The 15,431-nt window shown below is 55.8% G+C and overlaps 24 non-coding genes across 24 annotated transcripts; all 24 read right to left on the bottom strand.

Annotated features, from left to right (window-relative positions):
* Nucleotides 1-254: 254 nt before the first annotated feature.
* Trnal-cag lies at nt 255-336 on the bottom strand. Its single transcript has one exon. It is a non-coding gene; the product is annotated as a tRNA-Leu (tRNA).
* Nucleotides 337-416: 80 nt separating this feature from the next.
* Trnal-aag lies at nt 417-498 on the bottom strand. Its single transcript has one exon. It is a non-coding gene; the product is annotated as a tRNA-Leu (tRNA).
* Nucleotides 499-1,581: 1,083 nt separating this feature from the next.
* Nucleotides 1,582-1,663, bottom strand: Trnal-cag. Its single transcript has one exon. It is a non-coding gene; the product is annotated as a tRNA-Leu (tRNA).
* An 80-nt stretch (nt 1,664-1,743) lies between these two features.
* Trnal-aag lies at nt 1,744-1,825 on the bottom strand. The gene has a single exon. It is a non-coding gene; the product is annotated as a tRNA-Leu (tRNA).
* Nucleotides 1,826-2,549: 724 nt separating this feature from the next.
* Nucleotides 2,550-2,621, bottom strand: Trnae-cuc. Its single transcript has one exon. It is a non-coding gene; the product is annotated as a tRNA-Glu (tRNA).
* A 277-nt stretch (nt 2,622-2,898) lies between these two features.
* On the bottom strand, nt 2,899-2,980 carry Trnal-cag. Its single transcript has one exon. It is a non-coding gene; the product is annotated as a tRNA-Leu (tRNA).
* A 1,083-nt stretch (nt 2,981-4,063) lies between these two features.
* Trnal-cag lies at nt 4,064-4,145 on the bottom strand. Its single transcript has one exon. It is a non-coding gene; the product is annotated as a tRNA-Leu (tRNA).
* An 80-nt stretch (nt 4,146-4,225) lies between these two features.
* On the bottom strand, nt 4,226-4,307 carry Trnal-aag. The gene has a single exon. It is a non-coding gene; the product is annotated as a tRNA-Leu (tRNA).
* A 724-nt stretch (nt 4,308-5,031) lies between these two features.
* Nucleotides 5,032-5,103, bottom strand: Trnae-cuc. Its single transcript has one exon. It is a non-coding gene; the product is annotated as a tRNA-Glu (tRNA).
* A 277-nt stretch (nt 5,104-5,380) lies between these two features.
* Trnal-cag lies at nt 5,381-5,462 on the bottom strand. Its single transcript has one exon. It is a non-coding gene; the product is annotated as a tRNA-Leu (tRNA).
* A 1,083-nt stretch (nt 5,463-6,545) lies between these two features.
* Nucleotides 6,546-6,627, bottom strand: Trnal-cag. The gene has a single exon. It is a non-coding gene; the product is annotated as a tRNA-Leu (tRNA).
* An 80-nt stretch (nt 6,628-6,707) lies between these two features.
* Nucleotides 6,708-6,789, bottom strand: Trnal-aag. The gene has a single exon. It is a non-coding gene; the product is annotated as a tRNA-Leu (tRNA).
* Nucleotides 6,790-7,872: 1,083 nt separating this feature from the next.
* On the bottom strand, nt 7,873-7,954 carry Trnal-cag. Its single transcript has one exon. It is a non-coding gene; the product is annotated as a tRNA-Leu (tRNA).
* Nucleotides 7,955-8,034: 80 nt separating this feature from the next.
* Trnal-aag lies at nt 8,035-8,116 on the bottom strand. The gene has a single exon. It is a non-coding gene; the product is annotated as a tRNA-Leu (tRNA).
* A 1,083-nt stretch (nt 8,117-9,199) lies between these two features.
* Nucleotides 9,200-9,281, bottom strand: Trnal-cag. Its single transcript has one exon. It is a non-coding gene; the product is annotated as a tRNA-Leu (tRNA).
* An 80-nt stretch (nt 9,282-9,361) lies between these two features.
* Nucleotides 9,362-9,443, bottom strand: Trnal-aag. Its single transcript has one exon. It is a non-coding gene; the product is annotated as a tRNA-Leu (tRNA).
* Nucleotides 9,444-10,526: 1,083 nt separating this feature from the next.
* Trnal-cag lies at nt 10,527-10,608 on the bottom strand. The gene has a single exon. It is a non-coding gene; the product is annotated as a tRNA-Leu (tRNA).
* An 80-nt stretch (nt 10,609-10,688) lies between these two features.
* Nucleotides 10,689-10,770, bottom strand: Trnal-aag. Its single transcript has one exon. It is a non-coding gene; the product is annotated as a tRNA-Leu (tRNA).
* Nucleotides 10,771-11,853: 1,083 nt separating this feature from the next.
* Trnal-cag lies at nt 11,854-11,935 on the bottom strand. Its single transcript has one exon. It is a non-coding gene; the product is annotated as a tRNA-Leu (tRNA).
* An 80-nt stretch (nt 11,936-12,015) lies between these two features.
* Nucleotides 12,016-12,097, bottom strand: Trnal-aag. The gene has a single exon. It is a non-coding gene; the product is annotated as a tRNA-Leu (tRNA).
* Nucleotides 12,098-13,180: 1,083 nt separating this feature from the next.
* Trnal-cag lies at nt 13,181-13,262 on the bottom strand. Its single transcript has one exon. It is a non-coding gene; the product is annotated as a tRNA-Leu (tRNA).
* An 80-nt stretch (nt 13,263-13,342) lies between these two features.
* Nucleotides 13,343-13,424, bottom strand: Trnal-aag. The gene has a single exon. It is a non-coding gene; the product is annotated as a tRNA-Leu (tRNA).
* A 1,083-nt stretch (nt 13,425-14,507) lies between these two features.
* Nucleotides 14,508-14,589, bottom strand: Trnal-cag. Its single transcript has one exon. It is a non-coding gene; the product is annotated as a tRNA-Leu (tRNA).
* An 80-nt stretch (nt 14,590-14,669) lies between these two features.
* On the bottom strand, nt 14,670-14,751 carry Trnal-aag. The gene has a single exon. It is a non-coding gene; the product is annotated as a tRNA-Leu (tRNA).
* Between the last annotated feature and the right edge of the window lie 680 nt (nt 14,752-15,431).

The following is a 15,431-nucleotide window of genomic DNA, read 5'->3' as shown; positions in this document are numbered from 1 at the left end:
CAAACACGGCGAGCGTCCACCCGCTACTTGACGACAACTGCAAAAATTAACGCTTCCACTTCGTAGAACGGCATGCTCGGGACGTATCTCGTGGAGACGAACGCCAGCAATCATGAGACCAAACTGCGCCGGTGAATCCTGTTGTTACACCACGCACCACTGTGCTACGACAGTTGAAGAATGCGACGCTCACGCTTTGCTGCGCTTTTTCCTTCGCGGGAAATCAGTGCTCCTGCTTTCGAGACGGAAAACGTTGGCAGCGGTGGGATTCGAACCCACGCCTCCGAAGAGACTGGTGCCTGAAACCAGCGCCTTAGACCGCTCGGCCACGCTACCTACGCGACGCGGCGGTCACAGGAGCTGCGTTCTACCCCACGAGAACACACCGCAATGGCACAAAAACGAGAAGTAAAAATTGGCAGCGGTGGGATTCGAACCCACGCCTCCGAAGAGACTGGTGCCTTAAACCAGCGCCTTAGACCGCTCGGCCACGCTACCCACACCAGTGTTCCTGGCATTTGTAGAATGCAGTGCACGACACAGCTTCCTGATCTGTTGCGACTGGTTGCTCGAACATCGCACCTCAAACGACTGCCCTTTTCGAATAGAGATTAACTACACAGGCAGCTGCCAGCGCCCTGGTGCGGCGGCATCGCGTGTTTATAAGGAATCGGTAGTGCCACCTGCAGCCTGAGGAACATGAGCACAAAATCAGGAGGGCACCGTGATTTCAATCACTGGGTCACTGTCGTCATTGCAGCGACAGCAAGGCAGAACTTTAAAAAGTGCCGTGACCCGGATTCGAGCCTGGGTTGTCGCGGCCACAACGCAATGTCCTGACCACTAGACGATCACGGCCACGGAGCCACCGCGGAATTCAACTCTCGCGACTGCAAGTGGCTGTGCACAGCAAAGCTCGGCCGACTGTGTCTCGCAACAGCTGTGTCAGACGCGGTCTCCATTATATGTATACTGGCAAACGAACGTGCCCGCGCTGATGGACACTGAGCAGAGTGGTTAGCTGCATTCAACCCCCGTGGCAATGTCTTGCAGTCCTCCAAGTCTGTTGGCCGCAGGTATGTGCCCGGATAAGAGGTGGACAGATGTCGCATCTCTCTCGCCGTCACTTGTGGCCGCGAATCATATTTTACGTAGTTTTCTGCAAGCGTCAGCGGAGCGTCAGTCGAGCTAAGTCGGGACAAGTCGCGTAAGAGGAGCAATGAAATGTGCATTTCCGGTACCGGGAATCGAACCCAGGCCTCCTGGGCGAGAGCCAGGCATCCCAGCCACTAGACGAGACCGGATAACGACACAAGCACTCCTCCAACAAACACGGCGAGCGTCCACCCGCTACTTGACGACAACTGCAAAAATTAACGCTTCCACTTCGTAGAACGGCATGCTCGGGACGTATCTCGTGGAGACGAACGCCAGCAATCATGAGACCAAACTGCGCCGGTGAATCCTGTTGTTACACCACGCACCACTGTGCTACGACAGTTGAAGAATGCGACGCTCACGCTTTGCTGCGCTTTTTCCTTCGCGGGAAATCAGTGCTCCTGCTTTCGAGACGGAAAACGTTGGCAGCGGTGGGATTCGAACCCACGCCTCCGAAGAGACTGGTGCCTGAAACCAGCGCCTTAGACCGCTCGGCCACGCTACCTACGCGACGCGGCGGTCACAGGAGCTGCGTTCTACCCCACGAGAACACACCGCAATGGCACAAAAACGAGAAGTAAAAATTGGCAGCGGTGGGATTCGAACCCACGCCTCCGAAGAGACTGGTGCCTTAAACCAGCGCCTTAGACCGCTCGGCCACGCTACCCACACCAGTGTTCCTGGCATTTGTAGAATGCAGTGCACGACACAGCTTCCTGATCTGTTGCGACTGGTTGCTCGAACATCGCACCTCAAACGACTGCCCTTTTCGAATAGAGATTAACTACACAGGCAGCTGCCAGCGCCCTGGTGCGGCGGCATCGCGTGTTTATAAGGAATCGGTAGTGCCACCTGCAGCCTGAGGAACATGAGCACAAAATCAGGAGGGCACCGTGATTTCAATCACTGGGTCACTGTCGTCATTGCAGCGACAGCAAGGCAGAACTTTAAAAAGTGCCGTGACCCGGATTCGAGCCTGGGTTGTCGCGGCCACAACGCAATGTCCTGACCACTAGACGATCACGGCCACGGAGCCACCGCGGAATTCAACTCTCGCGACTGCAAGTGGCTGTGCACAGCAAAGCTCGGCCGACTGTGTCTCGCAACAGCTGTGTCAGACGCGGTCTCCATTATATGTATACTGGCAAACGAACGTGCCCGCGCTGATGGACACTGAGCAGAGTGGTTAGCTGCATTCAACCCCCGTGGCAATGTCTTGCAGTCCTCCAAGTCTTTTGGCCGCAGGTATGTGCCCGGATAAGAGGTGGACAGATGTCGCATCTCTCTCGCCGTCACTTGTGGCCGCGAATCATATTTTACGTAGTTTTCTGCAAGCGTCAGCGGAGCGTCAGTCGAGCTAAGTCGCATAAGAGGAGCAATAAAATGTGCATTTCCGGTACCGGGAATCGAACCCAGGCCTCCTGGGCGAGAGCCAGGCATCCCAGCCACTAGACGACACCGGATAACGACACAAGCACTCCTCCAACAAACACGGCGAGCGTCCACCCGCTACTTGACGACAACTGCAAAAATTAACGTTTCCACTTCGTAGAACGGCATGCTCGGGACGTATCTCGTGGAGACGAACGCCAGCAATCATGAGACCAAACTGCGCCGGTGAATCCTGTTGTTACACCACGCACCACTGTGCTACGACAGTTTAAGAAAGCGACGCTCACGCTTTGCTGCGCTTTTTCCTTCGCGGGAAATCAGTGCTCCTGTTTTCGAGACGGAAAACGTTGGCAGCGGTGGGATTCGAACCCACGCCTCCGAAGAGACTGGTGCCTGAAACCAGCGCCTTAGACCGCTCGGCCACGCTACCCACACCAGTGTTCCTGGCATTTGTAGAATGCAGTGCACGACACAGCTTCCTGATCTGTTGCGACTGGTTGCTCGAACATCGCACCTCAAACGACTGCCCTTTTCGAATAGAGATTAACTACACAGGCAGCTGCCAGCGCCCTGGTGCGGCGGCATCGCGTGTTTATAAGGAATCGGTAGTGCCACCTGCAGCCTGAGGAACATGAGCACAAAATCAGGAGGGCACCGTGATTTCAATCACTGGGTCACTGTCGTCATTGCAGCGACAGCAAGGCAGAACTTTAAAAAGTGCCGTGACCCGGATTCGAGCCTGGGTTGTCGCGGCCACAACGCAATGTCCTGACCACTAGACGATCACGGCCACGGAGCCACCGCGGAATTCAACTCTCGCGACTGCAAGTGGCTGTGCACAGCAAAGCTCGGCCGACTGTGTCTCGCAACAGCTGTGTCAGACGCGGTCTCCATTATATGTATACTGGCAAACGAACGTGCCCGCGCTGATGGACACTGAGCAGAGTGGTTAGCTGCATTCAACCCCCGTGGCAATGTCTTGCAGTCCTCCAAGTCTGTTGGCCGCAGGTATGTGCCCGGATAAGAGGTGGACAGATGTCGCATCTCTCTCGCCGTCACTTGTGGCCGCGAATCATATTTTACGTAGTTTTCTGCAAGCGTCAGCGGAGCGTCAGTCGAGCTAAGTCGGGACAAGTCGCGTAAGAGGAGCAATGAAATGTGCATTTCCGGTACCGGGAATCGAACCCAGGCCTCCTGGGCGAGAGCCTGGCATCCCAGCCACTAGACGAGACCGGATAACGACACAAGCACTCCTCCAACAAACACGGCGAGCGTCCACCCGCTACTTGACGACAACTGCAAAAATTAACGCTTCCACTTCGTAGAACGGCATGCTCGGGACGTATCTCGTGGAGACGAACGCCAGCAATCATGAGACCAAACTGCGCCGGTGAATCCTGTTGTTACACCACGCACCACTGTGCTACGACAGTTGAAGAATGCGACGCTCACGCTTTGCTGCGCTTTTTCCTTCGCGGGAAATCAGTGCTCCTGCTTTCGAGACGGAAAACGTTGGCAGCGGTGGGATTCGAACCCACGCCTCCGAAGAGACTGGTGCCTGAAACCAGCGCCTTAGACCGCTCGGCCACGCTACCTACGCGACGCGGCGGTCACAGGAGCTGCGTTCTACCCCACGAGAACACACCGCAATGGCACAAAAACGAGAAGTAAAAATTGGCAGCGGTGGGATTCGAACCCACGCCTCCGAAGAGACTGGTGCCTTAAACCAGCGCCTTAGACCGCTCGGCCACGCTACCCACACCAGTGTTCCTGGCATTTGTAGAATGCAGTGCACGACACAGCTTCCTGATCTGTTGCGACTGGTTGCTCGAACATCGCACCTCAAACGACTGCCCTTTTCGAATAGAGATTAACTACACAGGCAGCTGCCAGCGCCCTGGTGCGGCGGCATCGCGTGTTTATAAGGAATCGGTAGTGCCACCTGCAGCCTGAGGAACATGAGCACAAAATCAGGAGGGCACCGTGATTTCAATCACTGGGTCACTGTCGTCATTGCAGCGACAGCAAGGCAGAACTTTAAAAAGTGCCGTGACCCGGATTCGAGCCTGGGTTGTCGCGGCCACAACGCAATGTCCTGACCACTAGACGATCACGGCCACGGAGCCACCGCGGAATTCAACTCTCGCGACTGCAAGTGGCTGTGCACAGCAAAGCTCGGCCGACTGTGTCTCGCAACAGCTGTGTCAGACGCGGTCTCCATTATATGTATACTGGCAAACGAACGTGCCCGCGCTGATGGACACTGAGCAGAGTGGTTAGCTGCATTCAACCCCCGTGGCAATGTCTTGCAGTCCTCCAAGTCTTTTGGCCGCAGGTATGTGCCCGGATAAGAGGTGGACAGATGTCGCATCTCTCTCGCCGTCACTTGTGGCCGCGAATCATATTTTACGTAGTTTTCTGCAAGCGTCAGCGGAGCGTCAGTCGAGCTAAGTCGCATAAGAGGAGCAATAAAATGTGCATTTCCGGTACCGGGAATCGAACCCAGGCCTCCTGGGCGAGAGCCAGGCATCCCAGCCACTAGACGACACCGGATAACGACACAAGCACTCCTCCAACAAACACGGCGAGCGTCCACCCGCTACTTGACGACAACTGCAAAAATTAACGTTTCCACTTCGTAGAACGGCATGCTCGGGACGTATCTCGTGGAGACGAACGCCAGCAATCATGAGACCAAACTGCGCCGGTGAATCCTGTTGTTACACCACGCACCACTGTGCTACGACAGTTTAAGAAAGCGACGCTCACGCTTTGCTGCGCTTTTTCCTTCGCGGGAAATCAGTGCTCCTGTTTTCGAGACGGAAAACGTTGGCAGCGGTGGGATTCGAACCCACGCCTCCGAAGAGACTGGTGCCTGAAACCAGCGCCTTAGACCGCTCGGCCACGCTACCCACACCAGTGTTCCTGGCATTTGTAGAATGCAGTGCACGACACAGCTTCCTGATCTGTTGCGACTGGTTGCTCGAACATCGCACCTCAAACGACTGCCCTTTTCGAATAGAGATTAACTACACAGGCAGCTGCCAGCGCCCTGGTGCGGCGGCATCGCGTGTTTATAAGGAATCGGTAGTGCCACCTGCAGCCTGAGGAACATGAGCACAAAATCAGGAGGGCACCGTGATTTCAATCACTGGGTCACTGTCGTCATTGCAGCGACAGCAAGGCAGAACTTTAAAAAGTGCCGTGACCCGGATTCGAGCCTGGGTTGTCGCGGCCACAACGCAATGTCCTGACCACTAGACGATCACGGCCACGGAGCCACCGCGGAATTCAACTCTCGCGACTGCAAGTGGCTGTGCACAGCAAAGCTCGGCCGACTGTGTCTCGCAACAGCTGTGTCAGACGCGGTCTCCATTATATGTATACTGGCAAACGAACGTGCCCGCGCTGATGGACACTGAGCAGAGTGGTTAGCTGCATTCAACCCCCGTGGCAATGTCTTGCAGTCCTCCAAGTCTGTTGGCCGCAGGTATGTGCCCGGATAAGAGGTGGACAGATGTCGCATCTCTCTCGCCGTCACTTGTGGCCGCGAATCATATTTTACGTAGTTTTCTGCAAGCGTCAGCGGAGCGTCAGTCGAGCTAAGTCGGGACAAGTCGCGTAAGAGGAGCAATGAAATGTGCATTTCCGGTACCGGGAATCGAACCCAGGCCTCCTGGGCGAGAGCCAGGCATCCCAGCCACTAGACGAGACCGGATAACGACACAAGCACTCCTCCAACAAACACGGCGAGCGTCCACCCGCTACTTGACGACAACTGCAAAAATTAACGCTTCCACTTCGTAGAACGGCATGCTCGGGACGTATCTCGTGGAGACGAACGCCAGCAATCATGAGACCAAACTGCGCCGGTGAATCCTGTTGTTACACCACGCACCACTGTGCTACGACAGTTGAAGAATGCGACGCTCACGCTTTGCTGCGCTTTTTCCTTCGCGGGAAATCAGTGCTCCTGCTTTCGAGACGGAAAACGTTGGCAGCGGTGGGATTCGAACCCACGCCTCCGAAGAGACTGGTGCCTGAAACCAGCGCCTTAGACCGCTCGGCCACGCTACCTACGCGACGCGGCGGTCACAGGAGCTGCGTTCTACCCCACGAGAACACACCGCAATGGCACAAAAACGAGAAGTAAAAATTGGCAGCGGTGGGATTCGAACCCACGCCTCCGAAGAGACTGGTGCCTTAAACCAGCGCCTTAGACCGCTCGGCCACGCTACCCACACCAGTGTTCCTGGCATTTGTAGAATGCAGTGCACGACACAGCTTCCTGATCTGTTGCGACTGGTTGCTCGAACATCGCACCTCAAACGACTGCCCTTTTCGAATAGAGATTAACTACACAGGCAGCTGCCAGCGCCCTGGTGCGGCGGCATCGCGTGTTTATAAGGAATCGGTAGTGCCACCTGCAGCCTGAGGAACATGAGCACAAAATCAGGAGGGCACCGTGATTTCAATCACTGGGTCACTGTCGTCATTGCAGCGACAGCAAGGCAGAACTTTAAAAAGTGCCGTGACCCGGATTCGAGCCTGGGTTGTCGCGGCCACAACGCAATGTCCTGACCACTAGACGATCACGGCCACGGAGCCACCGCGGAATTCAACTCTCGCGACTGCAAGTGGCTGTGCACAGCAAAGCTCGGCCGACTGTGTCTCGCAACAGCTGTGTCAGACGCGGTCTCCATTATATGTATACTGGCAAACGAACGTGCCCGCGCTGATGGACACTGAGCAGAGTGGTTAGCTGCATTCAACCCCCGTGGCAATGTCTTGCAGTCCTCCAAGTCTGTTGGCCGCAGGTATGTGCCCGGATAAGAGGTGGACAGATGTCGCATCTCTCTCGCCGTCACTTGTGGCCGCGAATCATATTTTACGTAGTTTTCTGCAAGCGTCAGCGGAGCGTCAGTCGAGCTAAGTCGGGACAAGTCGCGTAAGAGGAGCAATGAAATGTGCATTTCCGGTACCGGGAATCGAACCCAGGCCTCCTGGGCGAGAGCCAGGCATCCCAGCCACTAGACGAGACCGGATAACGACACAAGCACTCCTCCAACAAACACGGCGAGCGTCCACCCGCTACTTGACGACAACTGCAAAAATTAACGCTTCCACTTCGTAGAACGGCATGCTCGGGACGTATCTCGTGGAGACGAACGCCAGCAATCATGAGACCAAACTGCGCCGGTGAATCCTGTTGTTACACCACGCACCACTGTGCTACGACAGTTGAAGAATGCGACGCTCACGCTTTGCTGCGCTTTTTCCTTCGCGGGAAATCAGTGCTCCTGCTTTCGAGACGGAAAACGTTGGCAGCGGTGGGATTCGAACCCACGCCTCCGAAGAGACTGGTGCCTGAAACCAGCGCCTTAGACCGCTCGGCCACGCTACCTACGCGACGCGGCGGTCACAGGAGCTGCGTTCTACCCCACGAGAACACACCGCAATGGCACAAAAACGAGAAGTAAAAATTGGCAGCGGTGGGATTCGAACCCACGCCTCCGAAGAGACTGGTGCCTTAAACCAGCGCCTTAGACCGCTCGGCCACGCTACCCACACCAGTGTTCCTGGCATTTGTAGAATGCAGTGCACGACACAGCTTCCTGATCTGTTGCGACTGGTTGCTCGAACATCGCACCTCAAACGACTGCCCTTTTCGAATAGAGATTAACTACACAGGCAGCTGCCAGCGCCCTGGTGCGGCGGCATCGCGTGTTTATAAGGAATCGGTAGTGCCACCTGCAGCCTGAGGAACATGAGCACAAAATCAGGAGGGCACCGTGATTTCAATCACTGGGTCACTGTCGTCATTGCAGCGACAGCAAGGCAGAACTTTAAAAAGTGCCGTGACCCGGATTCGAGCCTGGGTTGTCGCGGCCACAACGCAATGTCCTGACCACTAGACGATCACGGCCACGGAGCCACCGCGGAATTCAACTCTCGCGACTGCAAGTGGCTGTGCACAGCAAAGCTCGGCCGACTGTGTCTCGCAACAGCTGTGTCAGACGCGGTCTCCATTATATGTATACTGGCAAACGAACGTGCCCGCGCTGATGGACACTGAGCAGAGTGGTTAGCTGCATTCAACCCCCGTGGCAATGTCTTGCAGTCCTCCAAGTCTGTTGGCCGCAGGTATGTGCCCGGATAAGAGGTGGACAGATGTCGCATCTCTCTCGCCGTCACTTGTGGCCGCGAATCATATTTTACGTAGTTTTCTGCAAGCGTCAGCGGAGCGTCAGTCGAGCTAAGTCGGGACAAGTCGCGTAAGAGGAGCAATGAAATGTGCATTTCCGGTACCGGGAATCGAACCCAGGCCTCCTGGGCGAGAGCCAGGCATCCCAGCCACTAGACGAGACCGGATAACGACACAAGCACTCCTCCAACAAACACGGCGAGCGTCCACCCGCTACTTGACGACAACTGCAAAAATTAACGCTTCCACTTCGTAGAACGGCATGCTCGGGACGTATCTCGTGGAGACGAACGCCAGCAATCATGAGACCAAACTGCGCCGGTGAATCCTGTTGTTACACCACGCACCACTGTGCTACGACAGTTGAAGAATGCGACGCTCACGCTTTGCTGCGCTTTTTCCTTCGCGGGAAATCAGTGCTCCTGCTTTCGAGACGGAAAACGTTGGCAGCGGTGGGATTCGAACCCACGCCTCCGAAGAGACTGGTGCCTGAAACCAGCGCCTTAGACCGCTCGGCCACGCTACCTACGCGACGCGGCGGTCACAGGAGCTGCGTTCTACCCCACGAGAACACACCGCAATGGCACAAAAACGAGAAGTAAAAATTGGCAGCGGTGGGATTCGAACCCACGCCTCCGAAGAGACTGGTGCCTTAAACCAGCGCCTTAGACCGCTCGGCCACGCTACCCACACCAGTGTTCCTGGCATTTGTAGAATGCAGTGCACGACACAGCTTCCTGATCTGTTGCGACTGGTTGCTCGAACATCGCACCTCAAACGACTGCCCTTTTCGAATAGAGATTAACTACACAGGCAGCTGCCAGCGCCCTGGTGCGGCGGCATCGCGTGTTTATAAGGAATCGGTAGTGCCACCTGCAGCCTGAGGAACATGAGCACAAAATCAGGAGGGCACCGTGATTTCAATCACTGGGTCACTGTCGTCATTGCAGCGACAGCAAGGCAGAACTTTAAAAAGTGCCGTGACCCGGATTCGAGCCTGGGTTGTCGCGGCCACAACGCAATGTCCTGACCACTAGACGATCACGGCCACGGAGCCACCGCGGAATTCAACTCTCGCGACTGCAAGTGGCTGTGCACAGCAAAGCTCGGCCGACTGTGTCTCGCAACAGCTGTGTCAGACGCGGTCTCCATTATATGTATACTGGCAAACGAACGTGCCCGCGCTGATGGACACTGAGCAGAGTGGTTAGCTGCATTCAACCCCCGTGGCAATGTCTTGCAGTCCTCCAAGTCTGTTGGCCGCAGGTATGTGCCCGGATAAGAGGTGGACAGATGTCGCATCTCTCTCGCCGTCACTTGTGGCCGCGAATCATATTTTACGTAGTTTTCTGCAAGCGTCAGCGGAGCGTCAGTCGAGCTAAGTCGGGACAAGTCGCGTAAGAGGAGCAATGAAATGTGCATTTCCGGTACCGGGAATCGAACCCAGGCCTCCTGGGCGAGAGCCAGGCATCCCAGCCACTAGACGAGACCGGATAACGACACAAGCACTCCTCCAACAAACACGGCGAGCGTCCACCCGCTACTTGACGACAACTGCAAAAATTAACGCTTCCACTTCGTAGAACGGCATGCTCGGGACGTATCTCGTGGAGACGAACGCCAGCAATCATGAGACCAAACTGCGCCGGTGAATCCTGTTGTTACACCACGCACCACTGTGCTACGACAGTTGAAGAATGCGACGCTCACGCTTTGCTGCGCTTTTTCCTTCGCGGGAAATCAGTGCTCCTGCTTTCGAGACGGAAAACGTTGGCAGCGGTGGGATTCGAACCCACGCCTCCGAAGAGACTGGTGCCTGAAACCAGCGCCTTAGACCGCTCGGCCACGCTACCTACGCGACGCGGCGGTCACAGGAGCTGCGTTCTACCCCACGAGAACACACCGCAATGGCACAAAAACGAGAAGTAAAAATTGGCAGCGGTGGGATTCGAACCCACGCCTCCGAAGAGACTGGTGCCTTAAACCAGCGCCTTAGACCGCTCGGCCACGCTACCCACACCAGTGTTCCTGGCATTTGTAGAATGCAGTGCACGACACAGCTTCCTGATCTGTTGCGACTGGTTGCTCGAACATCGCACCTCAAACGACTGCCCTTTTCGAATAGAGATTAACTACACAGGCAGCTGCCAGCGCCCTGGTGCGGCGGCATCGCGTGTTTATAAGGAATCGGTAGTGCCACCTGCAGCCTGAGGAACATGAGCACAAAATCAGGAGGGCACCGTGATTTCAATCACTGGGTCACTGTCGTCATTGCAGCGACAGCAAGGCAGAACTTTAAAAAGTGCCGTGACCCGGATTCGAGCCTGGGTTGTCGCGGCCACAACGCAATGTCCTGACCACTAGACGATCACGGCCACGGAGCCACCGCGGAATTCAACTCTCGCGACTGCAAGTGGCTGTGCACAGCAAAGCTCGGCCGACTGTGTCTCGCAACAGCTGTGTCAGACGCGGTCTCCATTATATGTATACTGGCAAACGAACGTGCCCGCGCTGATGGACACTGAGCAGAGTGGTTAGCTGCATTCAACCCCCGTGGCAATGTCTTGCAGTCCTCCAAGTCTGTTGGCCGCAGGTATGTGCCCGGATAAGAGGTGGACAGATGTCGCATCTCTCTCGCCGTCACTTGTGGCCGCGAATCATATTTTACGTAGTTTTCTGCAAGCGTCAGCGGAGCGTCAGTCGAGCTAAGTCGGGACAAGTCGCGTAAGAGGAGCAATGAAATGTGCATTTCCGGTACCGGGAATCGAACCCAGGCCTCCTGGGCGAGAGCCAGGCATCCCAGCCACTAGACGAGACCGGATAACGACACAAGCACTCCTCCAACAAACACGGCGAGCGTCCACCCGCTACTTGACGACAACTGCAAAAATTAACGCTTCCACTTCGTAGAACGGCATGCTCGGGACGTATCTCGTGGAGACGAACGCCAGCAATCATGAGACCAAACTGCGCCGGTGAATCCTGTTGTTACACCACGCACCACTGTGCTACGACAGTTGAAGAATGCGACGCTCACGCTTTGCTGCGCTTTTTCCTTCGCGGGAAATCAGTGCTCCTGCTTTCGAGACGGAAAACGTTGGCAGCGGTGGGATTCGAACCCACGCCTCCGAAGAGACTGGTGCCTGAAACCAGCGCCTTAGACCGCTCGGCCACGCTACCTACGCGACGCGGCGGTCACAGGAGCTGCGTTCTACCCCACGAGAACACACCGCAATGGCACAAAAACGAGAAGTAAAAATTGGCAGCGGTGGGATTCGAACCCACGCCTCCGAAGAGACTGGTGCCTTAAACCAGCGCCTTAGACCGCTCGGCCACGCTACCCACACCAGTGTTCCTGGCATTTGTAGAATGCAGTGCACGACACAGCTTCCTGATCTGTTGCGACTGGTTGCTCGAACATCGCACCTCAAACGACTGCCCTTTTCGAATAGAGATTAACTACACAGGCAGCTGCCAGCGCCCTGGTGCGGCGGCATCGCGTGTTTATAAGGAATCGGTAGTGCCACCTGCAGCCTGAGGAACATGAGCACAAAATCAGGAGGGCACCGTGATTTCAATCACTGGGTCACTGTCGTCATTGCAGCGACAGCAAGGCAGAACTTTAAAAAGTGCCGTGACCCGGATTCGAGCCTGGGTTGTCGCGGCCACAACGCAATGTCCTGACCACTAGACGATCACGGCCACGGAGCCACCGCGGAATTCAACTCTCGCGACTGCAAGTGGCTGTGCACAGCAAAGCTCGGCCGACTGTGTCTCGCAACAGCTGTGTCAGACGCGGTCTCCATTATATGTATACTGGCAAACGAACGTGCCCGCGCTGATGGACACTGAGCAGAGTGGTTAGCTGCATTCAACCCCCGTGGCAATGTCTTGCAGTCCTCCAAGTCTGTTGGCCGCAGGTATGTGCCCGGATAAGAGGTGGACAGATGTCGCATCTCTCTCGCCGTCACTTGTGGCCGCGAATCATATTTTACGTAGTTTTCTGCAAGCGTCAGCGGAGCGTCAGTCGAGCTAAGTCGGGACAAGTCGCGTAAGAGGAGCAATGAAATGTGCATTTCCGGTACCGGGAATCGAACCCAGGCCTCCTGGGCGAGAGCCAGGCATCCCAGCCACTAGACGAGACCGGATAACGACACAAGCACTCCTCCAACAAACACGGCGAGCGTCCACCCGCTACTTGACGACAACTGCAAAAATTAACGCTTCCACTTCGTAGAACGGCATGCTCGGGACGTATCTCGTGGAGACGAACGCCAGCAATCATGAGACCAAACTGCGCCGGTGAATCCTGTTGTTACACCACGCACCACTGTGCTACGACAGTTGAAGAATGCGACGCTCACGCTTTGCTGCGCTTTTTCCTTCGCGGGAAATCAGTGCTCCTGCTTTCGAGACGGAAAACGTTGGCAGCGGTGGGATTCGAACCCACGCCTCCGAAGAGACTGGTGCCTGAAACCAGCGCCTTAGACCGCTCGGCCACGCTACCTACGCGACGCGGCGGTCACAGGAGCTGCGTTCTACCCCACGAGAACACACCGCAATGGCACAAAAACGAGAAGTAAAAATTGGCAGCGGTGGGATTCGAACCCACGCCTCCGAAGAGACTGGTGCCTTAAACCAGCGCCTTAGACCGCTCGGCCACGCTACCCACACCAGTGTTCCTGGCATTTGTAGAATGCAGTGCACGACACAGCTTCCTGATCTGTTGCGACTGGTTGCTCGAACATCGCACCTCAAACGACTGCCCTTTTCGAATAGAGATTAACTACACAGGCAGCTGCCAGCGCCCTGGTGCGGCGGCATCGCGTGTTTATAAGGAATCGGTAGTGCCACCTGCAGCCTGAGGAACATGAGCACAAAATCAGGAGGGCACCGTGATTTCAATCACTGGGTCACTGTCGTCATTGCAGCGACAGCAAGGCAGAACTTTAAAAAGTGCCGTGACCCGGATTCGAGCCTGGGTTGTCGCGGCCACAACGCAATGTCCTGACCACTAGACGATCACGGCCACGGAGCCACCGCGGAATTCAACTCTCGCGACTGCAAGTGGCTGTGCACAGCAAAGCTCGGCCGACTGTGTCTCGCAACAGCTGTGTCAGACGCGGTCTCCATTATATGTATACTGGCAAACGAACGTGCCCGCGCTGATGGACACTGAGCAGAGTGGTTAGCTGCATTCAACCCCCGTGGCAATGTCTTGCAGTCCTCCAAGTCTGTTGGCCGCAGGTATGTGCCCGGATAAGAGGTGGACAGATGTCGCATCTCTCTCGCCGTCACTTGTGGCCGCGAATCATATTTTACGTAGTTTTCTGCAAGCGTCAGCGGAGCGTCAGTCGAGCTAAGTCGGGACAAGTCGCGTAAGAGGAGCAATGAAATGTGCATTTCCGGTACCGGGAATCGAACCCAGGCCTCCTGGGCGAGAGCCAGGCATCCCAGCCACTAGACGAGACCGGATAACGACACAAGCACTCCTCCAACAAACACGGCGAGCGTCCACCCGCTACTTGACGACAACTGCAAAAATTAACGCTTCCACTTCGTAGAACGGCATGCTCGGGACGTATCTCGTGGAGACGAACGCCAGCAATCATGAGACCAAACTGCGCCGGTGAATCCTGTTGTTACACCACGCACCACTGTGCTACGACAGTTGAAGAATGCGACGCTCACGCTTTGCTGCGCTTTTTCCTTCGCGGGAAATCAGTGCTCCTGCTTTCGAGACGGAAAACGTTGGCAGCGGTGGGATTCGAACCCACGCCTCCGAAGAGACTGGTGCCTGAAACCAGCGCCTTAGACCGCTCGGCCACGCTACCTACGCGACGCGGCGGTCACAGGAGCTGCGTTCTACCCCACGAGAACACACCGCAATGGCACAAAAACGAGAAGTAAAAATTGGCAGCGGTGGGATTCGAACCCACGCCTCCGAAGAGACTGGTGCCTTAAACCAGCGCCTTAGACCGCTCGGCCACGCTACCCACACCAGTGTTCCTGGCATTTGTAGAATGCAGTGCACGACACAGCTTCCTGATCTGTTGCGACTGGTTGCTCGAACATCGCACCTCAAACGACTGCCCTTTTCGAATAGAGATTAACTACACAGGCAGCTGCCAGCGCCCTGGTGCGGCGGCATCGCGTGTTTATAAGGAATCGGTAGTGCCACCTGCAGCCTGAGGAACATGAGCACAAAATCAGGAGGGCACCGTGATTTCAATCACTGGGTCACTGTCGTCATTGCAGCGACAGCAAGGCAGAACTTTAAAAAGTGCCGTGACCCGGATTCGAGCCTGGGTTGTCGCGGCCACAACGCAATGTCCTGACCACTAGACGATCACGGCCACGGAGCCACCGCGGAATTCAACTCTCGCGACTGCAAGTGGCTGTGCACAGCAAAGCTCGGCCGACTGTGTCTCGCAACAGCTGTGTCAGACGCGGTCTCCATTATATGTATACTGGCAAACGAACGTGCCCGCGCTGATGGACACTGAGCAGAGTGGTTAGCTGCATTCAACCCCCGTGGCAATGTCTTGCAGTCCTCCAAGTCTGTTGGCCGCAGGTATGTGCCCGGATAAGAGGTGGACAGATGTCGCATCTCTCTCGCCGTCACTTGTGGCCGCGAATCATATTTTACGTAGTTTTCTGCAAGCGTCAGCGGAGC

Source organism: Schistocerca americana, unplaced genomic scaffold (assembly GCF_021461395.2).
Source record: "Schistocerca americana isolate TAMUIC-IGC-003095 unplaced genomic scaffold, iqSchAmer2.1 HiC_scaffold_520, whole genome shotgun sequence".
Classification (NCBI taxonomy): Eukaryota; Metazoa; Arthropoda; class Insecta; order Orthoptera; family Acrididae; genus Schistocerca; species Schistocerca americana.
This window is presented reverse-complemented; position numbering and strand designations above follow the sequence as displayed.